Consider the following 13,429-nt stretch of genomic DNA (forward strand, 5'->3'; position numbering starts at 1 on the left):
TTATTTTTTAATGATGTTTAGTGATGAGGGGGCAGGTGGGCACTGGCAGGGGGCAGGTGGGCACTGGCAGGGCTGGCCGTGATCGGCTCTTTTTTTTTTCTCCTCGCGCTGTCTGCGCGAGGAGGAATGATAGCTGATTACCGGCTCCGTTATATCACATGATCAGCTGTCATTGGCTGACAGCTGATCATGTGATAAGGGGTCGGGATCGACCCCTTGCTCGGATCGGTGATCAGGCGAGTCTCATAGATATGCCGATCACAGAGCGCGCCGCGCGCGCGCCCCTCAGGGGGCGCGCAGGCCGCTCGTGCACGGGACGACGTCAATAGAGGTAGTCCCGGCAAAGGAGATCTGCGCTGTAGCAGTCATTCGGCTATAGCACGGGTCTCAAGTGGTTAAAGGAGTATAGCCAAAGCTATCTTGGCTATGTTTTTCCTATGGATCACTGTAATGCAGTTCATTCTGCACTTCTGTGACCCATTTTCATCTGACAGTCAGCCAAAATCTTCTGTCGGCTGATGTCACTTAGCCAATCCAGGCTCAGGAAAGATCCTGACTTTACAGTTGGGATACACCCAGATGCCTGACTGGCTGCTGGTTCAGCCTCTCAGTGAGCTGCCGAGAGCCTGAGCCAGCCCCTTCTGCCCCTGCACAGCCCAGCACTTCAGTGAGCCCCGAAGGGGAGAGCAGAGAGCCAGTGGCTGACAGTCATGGCTCTCTGCAGACTAAAGTCTTTGTGGCAGCGAGGGACAGCTGCAGCTGGGATCTGTGCCGCAGCCATCTAGGTATGGTTATTTTTTTAAAAGCTACACTTTTCTTTTAAGGCCCAGTTTTCCTTGCCATGGGAATTCAGGTGACAGTGCTGCAGAAAGGGGAGACAGTTATAGTCTTCCCCATGGAGAGGATTATTGGGTATTTTTTCAGTTCCAGTAGCTAAAGGGAGTTGCAGGATAGCAAAAGGTCGGGAAGTATAAGGTGCTGGTGGGGCCATCTTTATAATGAAAAAGTGGCTTTGCCTAACAATCTCAAGTCCACTTTAAAGCTGAACGGTGGGATAAGCAAATATTATCTAAATGCAAGAGGCATGTTTATTTGTACTTGAACCTTGGTTGTGCTTTGTATATTTCTACCAGATCTGATCTGTGCTATACTCCGGCATGAAACGTTGCCTTTGTGAAGGAGCTTCCTGTAATAGAAATCGGGGTAGCTGCTGCTCCCTTCTTCTGCAGGGTGACTGGTCTTGTATCTGCCCCTCCTCTGGTCTTCAGGCAACCTGTAGTGGGTGGAGCCTGCTGGGTTCCTCCTACAGCTCTGCAAAGTCTATGTACAACACAACTTGGGCAGCACAGTGGTGTAGTGGTTAGCACTCTCACCTTGCAGTAAAAAGGGTTGCTGGTTTCGAATCCCAACCACAACACTACCTGCCTGGAGTTTGCATGTTCTCACTGTGCCTGCGTGGGTTTCCTCCAGGTACTCCGGTTTCCTCCCACACTCCAAAGACATGCTGGTAGGTTAATTGGCTTCTGTCTAAAATTGGCCCTAGTATATGAATGGGGACCTTGGATTGTGGGCTCCTTGAGGGTAGGGACCGATGTGAGTGTGCAATGGACAGATAGGGACAATTGTAGACACTCACTCAGGTTGGACTCGATGGACTGGTGTCTTTATTCAACCTTACTAACTATGTAACTATGTAACACTGTGATGATGTCACTGCTACTTTTCCAAAGCAATAAAGGTAATTGTGCCTTACCTGTAAATTCCATATTTTGGAATACAGTACTGGCTGTATATTTCTAGACCCTGGGTTAGAGGCTACTACTGGCCTGGACACTGGCAAACTTTTGGACATGCACCCTTGTACATATCCTGATAACCCTACCCCATTCTGTGAGACTTTATTTTTCTAGCAAGCACAGGAAAGACCTTTCATCATCTGTATATGACAGGGGAGGAGGGGGGCAGGCAGACAAGCCTGCAGTGTCCTCCGGGGAGCCAGCTCTCATAGGGCTGCACTGCATCTGTGTGTTTAACGTTTGTTTACCCGGGAGAAGTATGCAGTGCAGTGTGGATCGGACTCAGGGGGGGGCGGGATTCTGGCTGGGGAGAACAGACATCGGACCTAGCAGCAATGCATGGAGCAGGAGAGGGGTACTCTGAGGAGCCGGCCGAGGACACAGGTCATGCGGGGAATACACAACTAAAGAGCAGCCAGTGCGATAGTCGAGCATGGAGCTCTGCTAGTCACCCTCCACCTCCAGCCACCCGTGTGCATGGTGCACTGGTAGCCCTAGCTGCCTATGCTGCTGCCGGCCATATGTTGAGGGGCTGCATGGGCCCCCTGCATCACAGGGCCCAGTTGCGGTCGCAACTGCTGCACCCCCTATAGTTACACCCCTGGTATCGATCCATCCGATGCCGCCAGGTTGCACCTCAGTCTGTTCTGGAGCTCCGTGACATCCTGATCCAGATCTGGGAGGACATACCCCAGGACACCATCTGCCATCTCATTAGGAGCCTGCCCCGACGTTGCCAGGCATGCATACAAGCACATGAGGGCCACACAAACTACTGATTACCATTTTGAGTGGCTGCAATGCAACTTCAGCAAAATGGACAAGCCTGATGCATAATTCTTTCACTTTGCTTTTTGGTGTGTCTTTGAATTCATCCCCCTGTAGGTTGATTATTTTAATTTCCATTAAATGATGTGGCATCCTTTCATTCCTTGTCATATCAGTCACCCAGTCCATATCAGTAAGTGGATAGATATCCAGCCTATTTATTCCCATTGAGACCTGATGTGTTTTCAAAGTGTTCCTTTCATTTGTGTATAAGAGAGGGAACCCAAAGGCTTTTGGAATGGAATGGAGAAGGGCAAACCCAAGTTTTGTTTAAAGCCCCATACACACGGTCGGACTTTGTACAAACTTTCCCGTGGACTTTTGTACAAAGGGCGTGGTCCACAAGTTTGTATTGCATACACACGGTCCGACTTTTTGACAACAAACACGAACGTAATGATGTCACAACGTACTGACGCCGCTTCAAAAGAGGACATTCAATGACTCCAGCGCCACCTTTGGTGAACTTCTGTATTGTAGTCTAATCTTTTGCATTGGTTCTGAGCATGCGTGTTTGTACCTTGTACAAAAGTCCGATGTTTTTACATACACACGGTCGGACTTTGCTCCATCGGACTTTTGTTGCCAGAAAGTTTGTCCGTTCGCACAGCCAACAAAAGTCAGATGAAAACAGAAAAAGTTTGTCCGATGGAGCGTACACACAGTCGGATGTTGCTCCAAAAAAGCTAATTTGCATGTTTGTTGTCAAAAAGTCAGACCGTGTGTACGGGCCTTTAGCCATAACTGTTGACAAGCCAGAATACAATATACCAAGTAGTCTCTAGTGCTAAAACGCCTATGTTCACACCGGGTGAAAATAGATCTTCAGAGGTAGTAGTAGATCTTTCTTGAAGTGACTTTTCAAAATCTGGGCTTGAGCAGCTATGCCTTTAAAGTCAGACATTAAGAAGCAGTATCGTACAGGGGCCTTAGAACAGCAGGTCTGGCCTGTTTGGGAAAGGTCAGGAGTTATCTCCTAAGCCCCTGTACACACGGTCGGAGATTTCGACAACCAAATCCGTCGGATTTTGTCCGTCCGATCTTATCCGAAACTGTTGCATACACACGGTCTGACTAAGTTGTCGAAAAATCCGATCTTTCAGAACGTGATGATGTAATTTCGTTACGATGGGACTACATTCAGGCTAGCAGCCAATAGCTTTCATGTAGGAATTTGATCTGAACATGCGTGGCACTTTGTCCGATCAAAATTCTCTACACATGATCGGAGTATGTCCGATCGAACCAGTTGGTCGGAAAATATTTCCAACAAGTTGGAAAATTGGGTCCGACGGATATTCTGACAGAAACATTGAGATGCATACCACACACAGTCGGATTATCTGACAAACCAGTCCGATAGGACACATTCCGTCGGAATCTCTGACCGTGTGTACAAGGGCTAAGAGGTTGAGTATGTCTTTGTACCAGATTATTTTAGACTAGTTTGGTGCAATGAGAATCACTTTCCTGTCTTGTGTAGCATGCAAGGAAGATTCTGCCTCTGAGGGAAGGCATATATTGACCTGAAGTGAGTCCATGGGATTAAAACTATATCGGATGCCAGCACTAGAGGATCCTTGATCATGGCCACAAATAGGGGCAACTTGTTGAACCTGGAGGCCAGGATGTACACATCTGGAGTCCCCCCAATTCTGACATAGGAGAATGAAAATGTACATATGGGTAGATCATTCCCCATGGTCCAGGAGATGATGGTTGAGGAAATCCCCCCTTCCAATTGTTAACAGAATAGATTGCTGGGCAGTGTTTTTCTGTTCAGAATATGATCAGACTTACTTAGGCTAGGTTTACACTAGCCCTCACTGTGCGTTCTGTTTGCGGGAATCACAGCGATTTCCGCACCTGCAACGACCTGCAGCCAAATCACGTTGCTCTTGCAAGACGCGCTTAGCTGCTGTTAATTCTGCATGGCACCCCCACGGATCTCATCCCGTAGAGCAATTGTGGGTGTGGGAACCGCAGGGAAACCACATGGTCGAAAAGACTATGCAGTTTCCTTGTGGCCACTTTTTTCTGCAATTCACGCGGCACAGCAGCCCATTCAAATGGACCTTACTGAGCCTTACTTCAATATTTCCTGACTCCTGGTTCCCCCTTGATTAATTTCACCCTGATTATGTGTCCCTGAAGAAGGTGGGGTACTTGTTTAGGGATTTTAGGTCCAAGATAGGACGAATATCCTTGCTGGGTTTTGGTTTGAGAGATGGAAATGATGAGGCGAGTTTTGAACTCTATTTTGTTCCCCTTTGAAAGCACTGATTTGAACAATTAGGTCTGAGATGTCTGTGACCCAGAGGAATGCAAACTGTGACATATCCACTCTTTGGAGTGAGGGTGCCCCTTTACTGTGGAGAGGACTTTTTGTATCACGACATGCTCTAGGGTACTTTCCGATAAGAGGCTAAACACTAAACATGGCCTACCTTTCCACTTTACTGGTCCCTCCATAGGTCCAGGCTTCACACCTCATGGTAGGCATACATCCAGATGAGTCTTCAAGCTCTGGACTAGCACCTGCAAGTGCGGAGATGAGCATTCCATCAGAACCCAGTGCCCAAAACAACATTACAGGCTGTCTTCCAAGCATAAAGTCCAGGTACAGTTCCTAGGGTTGCACCAATATGGATGCACTGCTTCCATGTGAAAAAAGTTGATGGAAGAATTTAAAGTAAACAAAAATTTCTTCATAAGGGAGAAGAGGTCCAAGCACCTATAGGTCACAAGCAAAAAACGGTGGTCTTGTGGAATGGGCATACTAAGGGGGACGGGGAAGTAGTATTTACCATGTGCTAGCTCTCCGGTGTGCTATGGCTGCTTGAATTTTTTATTTTTTATTTTTTGTGTAGCACGGCACCATGGCCACAACACCCACGATTGCTGAAAAAAGTTTTTTTGCGGATGGCTAAAAAAAATTAAGTTGACTCAGAGGAGTGGAGCAAAGCCTGGTCCTCCACTGTAAAGTGCTCCTTTACCCCTGCAACCTTAGAGGCTGCATACAAGGTCCTCCTAAGATAGTATTGGTTCACGGCCTGGATAGCGAGTTTGAAGCCATCCTATAGTGACAGGTATCGTCAAACCTCTACTCAAGAAACCTAACCTGGACCCTCAGGATCCAAACAACCGTAGGCCAATTACAAGCCTCAACACCATTTCTAAGATCATGGAGAAAGCTGTAGTACATCAGCAACAACTTCACCTGGATACTCACAAACTCCTGGACCCGCTGCAATCAGGCTTCCGCCCAGGTCATGGAACAGAAACAGCTCTCCTCAAGATTTGGGATGACGCCCTCGAAGCAGCAGATGACGGAGAGCCGTGTCTCCTCGTACTGCTAGACCTAAGTGCAGCGTTTGATACAGTAGATCACAATACTCTACTCGTCCGCCTCACAGAAGTAGCCGGAGTCCAAGACATAGATCTCCAATGGTTCGCGTCCTTCCTAGGAAATCGGTCACAGACAGTGAAACTAGGAAAATTCCTCTCCGAAACTCGGGCAGTCACCTGCGGAGTCCCTCAAGGCTCTCCGTTGTCACCCGTTCTCTTCAACATTTACATTCGCCCACTCCTTCAAATCATCAGATGCTCAGATCTCTGCTTCCACTCTTACGCTGACGACACGCAACTTTATTTCCGGATCAATGGAAAAAAAGATCACCAACAACAACTTGAAAACTGCCTCAAATCAATAGAGGACTGGATGACCACCAACTCCCTCCAGCTGAACGAATCAAAGACAGAACTTCTTATCTTACACCCAAATCATAAGCCCGCAACCAAAACCTCCTGGTCTCCACCAACCGTCTTTGGGCAGACTATCTCCCCAAAGACCAAAGCGAAGAGTCTCTGGGTTATTTTAGATGCACAAATGTCAATGGATGCGCAAATAGGATCTGTAGTCAGTCGATCTCACCATCTGCTGTGCATGCTTCGCAGACTCATCCCTTTTATCCCAAAGAATGGCAAAGCAGTGGTAGTTGGAACAATCATTAATTCACGACTGGACTACGCAAACTCGCTTTACATAGGATTACCACAATATCAACTTGCACGATTACAACTGATCCAAAACACGGCGGCAAGGCTGATAACAGGAAAAAAACCCTGGGAATCCATCTCTCCTTCACTGAGGAGCTTACATTGGCTAACCGTAAAAAATCGGATCACGTTCAAGACCCTGTGCCTCACCCACAAATGCGTGCATAGAGAAGCTCCGCAATACCTAATGGAGAAAATAAATCATTACACACCAAACCGCAGTCTTCGATCAGCCAACAAAAACCTCCTCCTCGTGCCCAAAGCCCGGTATAAATCCAAGGGTGATCGGAGATTCGCTGTCCAAGGGCCTCGGCTATGGAATGCTCTACCAATCAACATCCGCCTGGAAGAAAATCACCTGGCTTTTAGCAGATGATCAAAGCTCGCCACAGCGCCTAGAGGCGATTCAGTTCGCATTGTGCGCTATACAAGCATTTCATTCATTCATTCACAGGTGCTTCCGGGACTGCAGAAGAGGGGGCGTCTTCCATACTTGATGGTCCTGCCCCTTCTAACTGGGTTCTGGTGCAGGGTGTTCCTCTATTCCTTGCTTTATATACTAATTCGCAAGGGTGCTAAGGTGGCCTTGTTGCATTGTCTGATCCAGGGCTTCTTTTCATACCAACAAAAGTTGGCAACCTATTTGTTTATTGCTGTTAAACGTGCAATCGCCAGAGTCCGGGGGAAACTATCTGTTTCGTTTGCTGGTCAATGAAAAAATGTCTAGTATCCTACATGATTCTCATTCCAAATTCCACAAAGTTTGGTCACCCTGGTGGTCTTATGCTCTCCCCACCCTGCTGTCAGGGCTGGCTTAGCCCTTCCTTCTCTGGGCTGGCCACTCAGCTGTCGGCTAATTGCCAGCTCTCTTCTCTCTCCACAGTTACCAGCTGTTCCTGGTGATGCTCGTCTGACCTGCCTACTTAAAGCCTTCCAGCTCACTTCTCCTCTGCCTTCGCCTTGGTCACATCACTGAAACCATCTCCTGCGGTTTGTTTAAAGACTGGCTTGTTGACATCCCTTCTGGCTCCTTATCCTGCTTGCTGTGCTCTACTTGGATCCCTGATTTCTGGCCTGGCTGACTACCCAATCTGGTTACTGGACACTGGCAATGCTTGACTACGATTTTTCTATTTACCTTTTTGTTATTATTAATAAACAAGTGTGATTTAATTGTACTTCTGTCTCAGCCTGATTCATGGTTTCTGACAGTAGGCGAAGGCCATGAATTCAGAAGATACAGTCAATCCACTTGTCGATAATATTTTTTACAGATTGGATGAGCAAGATCACCGCATGGATCAGTTTGCCATGGCGTTACAAACGCTCCTGAATCGCACGGCTCACCTTGAATCCCCCACGGTGGCTGCTCTGGTACAACCTGAGTCGCAGGCCATCCCTGTGCAGGCACCCACCTCGAGTATTACCTCTATAAAAGGTATGTCTGGTTCTGCTCCGCTTCACCCGGGAAATTTGGGGGCGATCCAGTTCAATGCAGAGGGTTTCTCAATCAGGTTGAGATATACTTCGAGATTCTGCCCCAGGCGTTTCCCATGGACAGAAGCAAAGTAGGTTTCGTGATATCTTTGATTTCTGAGAGAGTCTTGGCCTGGGCTAACCCTCCAAGGGAAACCCAAAAACCTGTTGTCTTGAGTTACCCTCAGTTTGTGGCCTCCTTTAAAAGGGTTTTTGACATTCCCGTCCGCTTCTGCTGCCAAGTGCCTCATGTCCATCAGAGTATGAGAACTGTTGCCCACTACGCCATTGAATTCCGTACTCTGGCAGCAGAGGTTGCTTGGAACAATGAGTCCCTCATGGTTGCTTTTGCTAGGACTAGTGCATTCTCGCTCTGTGGCTGAAGAATTGGTCAGCCGAAGCACTGTGTAAAAAACTTTTGCCCAGTTTCCCCTTTCATGGGGAACAGCTATTTGGGAACAATCTGGATAAATGCATTCAAAGAATCTCTAATGGGAAAAGCTCTCTTTTACCAGTAAAAAAGTTTAAACTTTTCTCCGTTAAGCGTGCTTCCTCTCCTGTGCCAGGGGCATCAGCCTCTAGGCAGTCTCGACGGCCTCCAACATCAGGTTCAAGGGGAAGACCCCAAGGGCAGCACCAGGGTCAAAAGAGGTCTTGAGGCAGAAATCCCGGAAAGCAGAATGCTAAAGCCTCCTTATAAAGGGGCGCCCCCGCTCACTCAGATGGGGGGAAGGCTTCTGCAATTTTCAACGGTCTGGCAGGAACAATGTCAAGACAGATGGGTGGCTTCCTCGGTTTCTCTAGATGACAAACTAGAGTTCCGAGAGTTTCCGTCTCCTTGTTTTTTAAGATCAAATGTTCCCAGGGATCCAGAGAAAAAGAAGTCTCTTTCTAACTCTGGATCATCTCTTAACCCAGATGGTGATATCAGAGGTTCCCTTAGAGGAGCAGGGCACAGGTTTTTATTCAAACCTTTTCATGGTTCCAAAACCAAACGGAGTAAGACCCATTCTAGATCTCAAAGATCTTTCGCATGGAATCAATCCGATCGGTTATTTCCATCTTACAAGGAGGGGAGTTTTTGGCATCGACCGATATCAAGGATACATATCCCCACGTCGCAAATATTTCCCACGCAGCAGAAATTTCTATGCTTAGAGATAGAAAATCATCATTTTCAGTTTGTGGCCCTGCCATTCGGTCTAGCCACCGCACCGTGGGTGTTCTCAAATATTCTGGCACCTCCTTTAGCCAGATTAAGGGCTCAGGGCATAACTGTCCTAGCCTATTTAAACAATCTACTTTTAATAGACTATTCAGTCTCTGGTCTAAACCAAAGTTTAATCATAGCTGTAAACTACCTGGAATCTCTGGGTTGGATACTCAACCTAGAAAAATCCTCCTTAAAACCATCAAGGAGATTACAGTACTTGGGGCTGGTCATAGATACCATACAGAAAAAGGTATTCTTACCCCAGACAAGAATCAGTTCCATTATAGGACTAATTCAACTTGTCAAAGCAAAGAAAGAGCCTTCCATTCGGCTGTGCAGCAGATTGTTAGAGAAAATGGTGGCCTCCTTCGAAGGCCGTTCCTTATGCGCAGTTTCACTCAAGACTGCTACAAAACACCATCCTGTCGGTCTGGAACAAGAAGGTTCAGGCTTTGGATTTTCCAATGCGCTTATCCCCCGACGTACGTCAGAGCCTAAATTGGTGGTTGATATCCAGCAACCTCCAAAAAGGGAAATCCTTTCTGCCAGTATCCTGGAAAGTGGTGACAACGGACGCCAGCCTTCTAGGCTGGGGAGCAGTCCTGGAAGAAGCTTTTGTCCAGGGGAGATGGTCCAAGTCAGAAAGAACATTGTCCATCAACATTTTGGGGATTTGGGCAGTACGTCTGGTCCTAGAGTCCTGGACGCTCAGGCAATGGGATTGTCCTGTCAAGATTCAATCTGACAATGCCACGGCTGTAGCTTACATCAATCACCAAGGGGGCACAAGAAGTCGTGCAGCCCAAAAAAGAGGTGAATCATGTTCTAGCTTAGGCAGAAAACAAAATTCCTTGCCTAACGGCGATTTTCATTCCAGGAATAGAAAATGGTCAGGCAAACTACTTGAGTCGCCAATAGTCATTTCCGGGGGAATGGTCCCTTCACCCTGACATCTTCCTATTAATATGTCAGAGATGGGGTATTCCGAACATGGACCTGTTTGCGTCCAGATTCAACAACAAAGTCGACAACTTTGTGTCAAGAACAAGGGATCCGCTAGCATGCAGAACAGACGCATTATTCTTCCCATGGGAACAGTTTTCACTGATCTATGCGTTTCCTCTAGTACTGATACTACCTCACCTTCTCCGCAGGATCAAGCAGGAACGAAAGGAGGTGATTCTGGTGGCCCCTGCGTGGCCCAGAAGATCTTGGTTTGCCGAGATCATAAAGATGGTGGTAGGAGTCCCTTTGACCCTGCCATTATGGCCAGACCTTCTAGCGCAAGGTCCAGTATTCCATCCTACCTTATGGCAGCTAAATTTAATGGTTTGGTTATTGAAACCCACATTCTAAAGGACCGTGGGTTATCCCCTTCAGTCGTGTCGTCTTTGGTTAATGCCAGGAAGCCGGCCTCCAGAATCATTCACTACAGAGTCTGGAAGGCATATGTTTCCTGGTGTGGATCCAGGGGTTGGCACCCCAGGAAGTAGGTCATTGATTTCCTGCAAATGGGACTGGAAATTAAGCTGCCTTAAGTACTAGGGCCAGGTCTCGGCCTTGTCAGTATTTTTTCAACGGACTCTTGCTTCTTACTCTCTGGTGCGTAGTTTTATTCAGGGGATAACACGGATCAATCCCCCTCTCAGGGCACCTCTAAATCCTTTGGATTTCATTTTAGTCTTATCGCCTTTACAAAATCAGCCTTTTGAGCCTTTATGGGAAATTCCCTTGGTTCTTTTGACAAGGAAAATAATCTTTTTGGTTGCCATTTCTTCTGCTAGAAGAGTATCGGACCTAGCGGCTCTGTCTTGTAAAGCGCCATATTTGATCATTCATAAGGATAAGGTGGTTTTGCGTCCTCATCCTGAATTCCTACCAAAGGTGGTGACAGGTTTTCATTTAAACCAGGATATTATTCTACCTTCTTTCTTCCCAGAGCCTCAATCTAAGGAAGAGAAGGCACTACATTCCCTTGATGTATTAAGAGCGATAAGAGTTTATTTAAAGGTGACTGCTCAGGTTCGCAAAACAGAAGTTTTGCTTTTACTGCCAAAAGGTCCAAAAAGGGGACGGCAGCATCAAAATCTACTATTTCCAAATGGATTTCTCAAGTGATTATTCAAGCTTATGGTCTAAGGAAGAAACTTTCTCCTTTTCATATTAAAGCACACTCTACCAGGGTGGTTAGTGCATCTTGGGCGGTGCATCATCAGGCCTCTATGGCTCAGATCTGCAAGGCCGCAACTTGGTCTTCAGTTCATACATTTACCAGATTCTATAAAATTTATGTTATAGGTCATGAGGATATTGCCTTTGGGAGTAGTATACTGCAGGCTGCAGTATGAGTCCTCTAGCCTCTTTTACCCTACTTTGTTGTGTCTCCCTCCCTCCAGTTGCCATTGCTATGGGACATCCCACATAGTAACTACTATGGCTCTGTGTCCCCTGATGTATGAAAAGAAAACAGGATTTTTAAAACGGCTTACCTGTAAAATCCTTTTCTTTGATGTGCATCAGGGGACACAGTGGTCCCTCCCTTCTTTGGTATACACTTGTATTGCTTCGCTACAAAACTGTAGTGGGAGGGGTTATATAGGGAGTGCACTTCTGGTCTTAGGACATGCCAGTGTCCATCACCTAAAGGTGGCCTATTAACCCACATAGTAACTACTATGGCTCTGTGTCCCCTAAAGTACATCAAAGAAATAGATATTTACAGGTAAGCTGTTTTAAAAATCCTGTTTTTTACCTTCTCACTCTAATCCCCCCGTGTGTGTGTCCAGTTGATCTGCTTATGTAAATCTTTCAATGCAAACTAGTGCACCCGACAAATAGGCTCCCTCTCTAGACCCTTGGGCTTAGGTGACATATGTGGACCTTCGACTCATACCGTTGGGTCACTCAGTGGACATGCACTTCCAAAATATTTAGTTGAATGTGCCTTTGCCCATGCCTTTATGCCATTTTCTTTGTAGTGTACCCCCATGTGGGTGATCAGTTGTTATGTTGTTTTGATTACCACAATAAAAAAAACATTGTAACTTTAAAAAAATGTATCTTCCCCAGGTGCCAGATATGCTAGGTAAGCCATTGGGGTACACTCAATGGTGCGTGTCCAATTACCTGAAGGTAACAGCCTTTAACCCAGGGTCTATGAATATCTAGGCTGTGTCCTGTACTGTGCAATTAAGATTTTTAGGGTTTGCAAAAGCATTTGGTGCACACAAATACATACTGAGAAATATATATAACGTTTTGTGCCTTAGACCAGCCTTTTTCAAACAGAGTGCCCAGGCACCATGAGGTGCCTTGAGGTTTCTTCAGGGGTGCCTTAGCAAAAATCCCTAACAATTGCCCAAAAATTGTATATAAGCTGGCACGTGGATGAAGCCTGCCTTTTAGTTACACAAAGTCACAGGTTTTCATTAGTTGATATGGAGGATGTCAGTTGCCTGCACAGCATCCTTGTATCCCCCTCTCCATCAGCGTTGGAGCCACATTAGCTGAGTGATGGAGAAAAACTGAGGGAGAAGAAAAACATTGGCACACTAGTCAGTACCAGTTTGTGTAAGTTTATTTGCTTTGGAAGAATAAATCACTTCTAATGATGGGTGTCCTACATGTGTGGATGTTGCTGCATTATGTAAACTATTAGAATAGTTTTTACATTTTAGAATGGGGTGCCTGAAGACTGTCCATAATTTTTAAAGGGTGCTTCAAGATTGTCCATAATGTGTAAGGTTGCCTTGACTGAAAAGAGTTTGAGAAACAATGCCTTAGACAGTAGGGGGCCATCAGACCTCAAGCACAATCAGATCGCCCTAAAACATTAGCATTTTTTTGGTGGCTCCCTAAATACAAACATGCCATCAGCTTTGGTCTCTATTACACCTATGATACGGACGTACGGAGGCTTAAGGTAACGTTAAAGACTAAAATATACAGTGTGTGTACTTGCGCGCTGCTATGGTACACTAGTTAGTCATATACATCAACAATCTGTATTTAGTAAATTTTGAGACTTTGACTAGTTGTGGGGGGAATTCACATTATT

This window comes from Lithobates pipiens, unplaced genomic scaffold (genome assembly GCF_037356315.1).
Source record: "Lithobates pipiens isolate NorthernLeopardFrog02 unplaced genomic scaffold, aLitPip1_a1.2 Scaffold_1, whole genome shotgun sequence".
In the NCBI taxonomy this organism is placed as follows: Eukaryota; Metazoa; Chordata; class Amphibia; order Anura; family Ranidae; genus Lithobates; species Lithobates pipiens.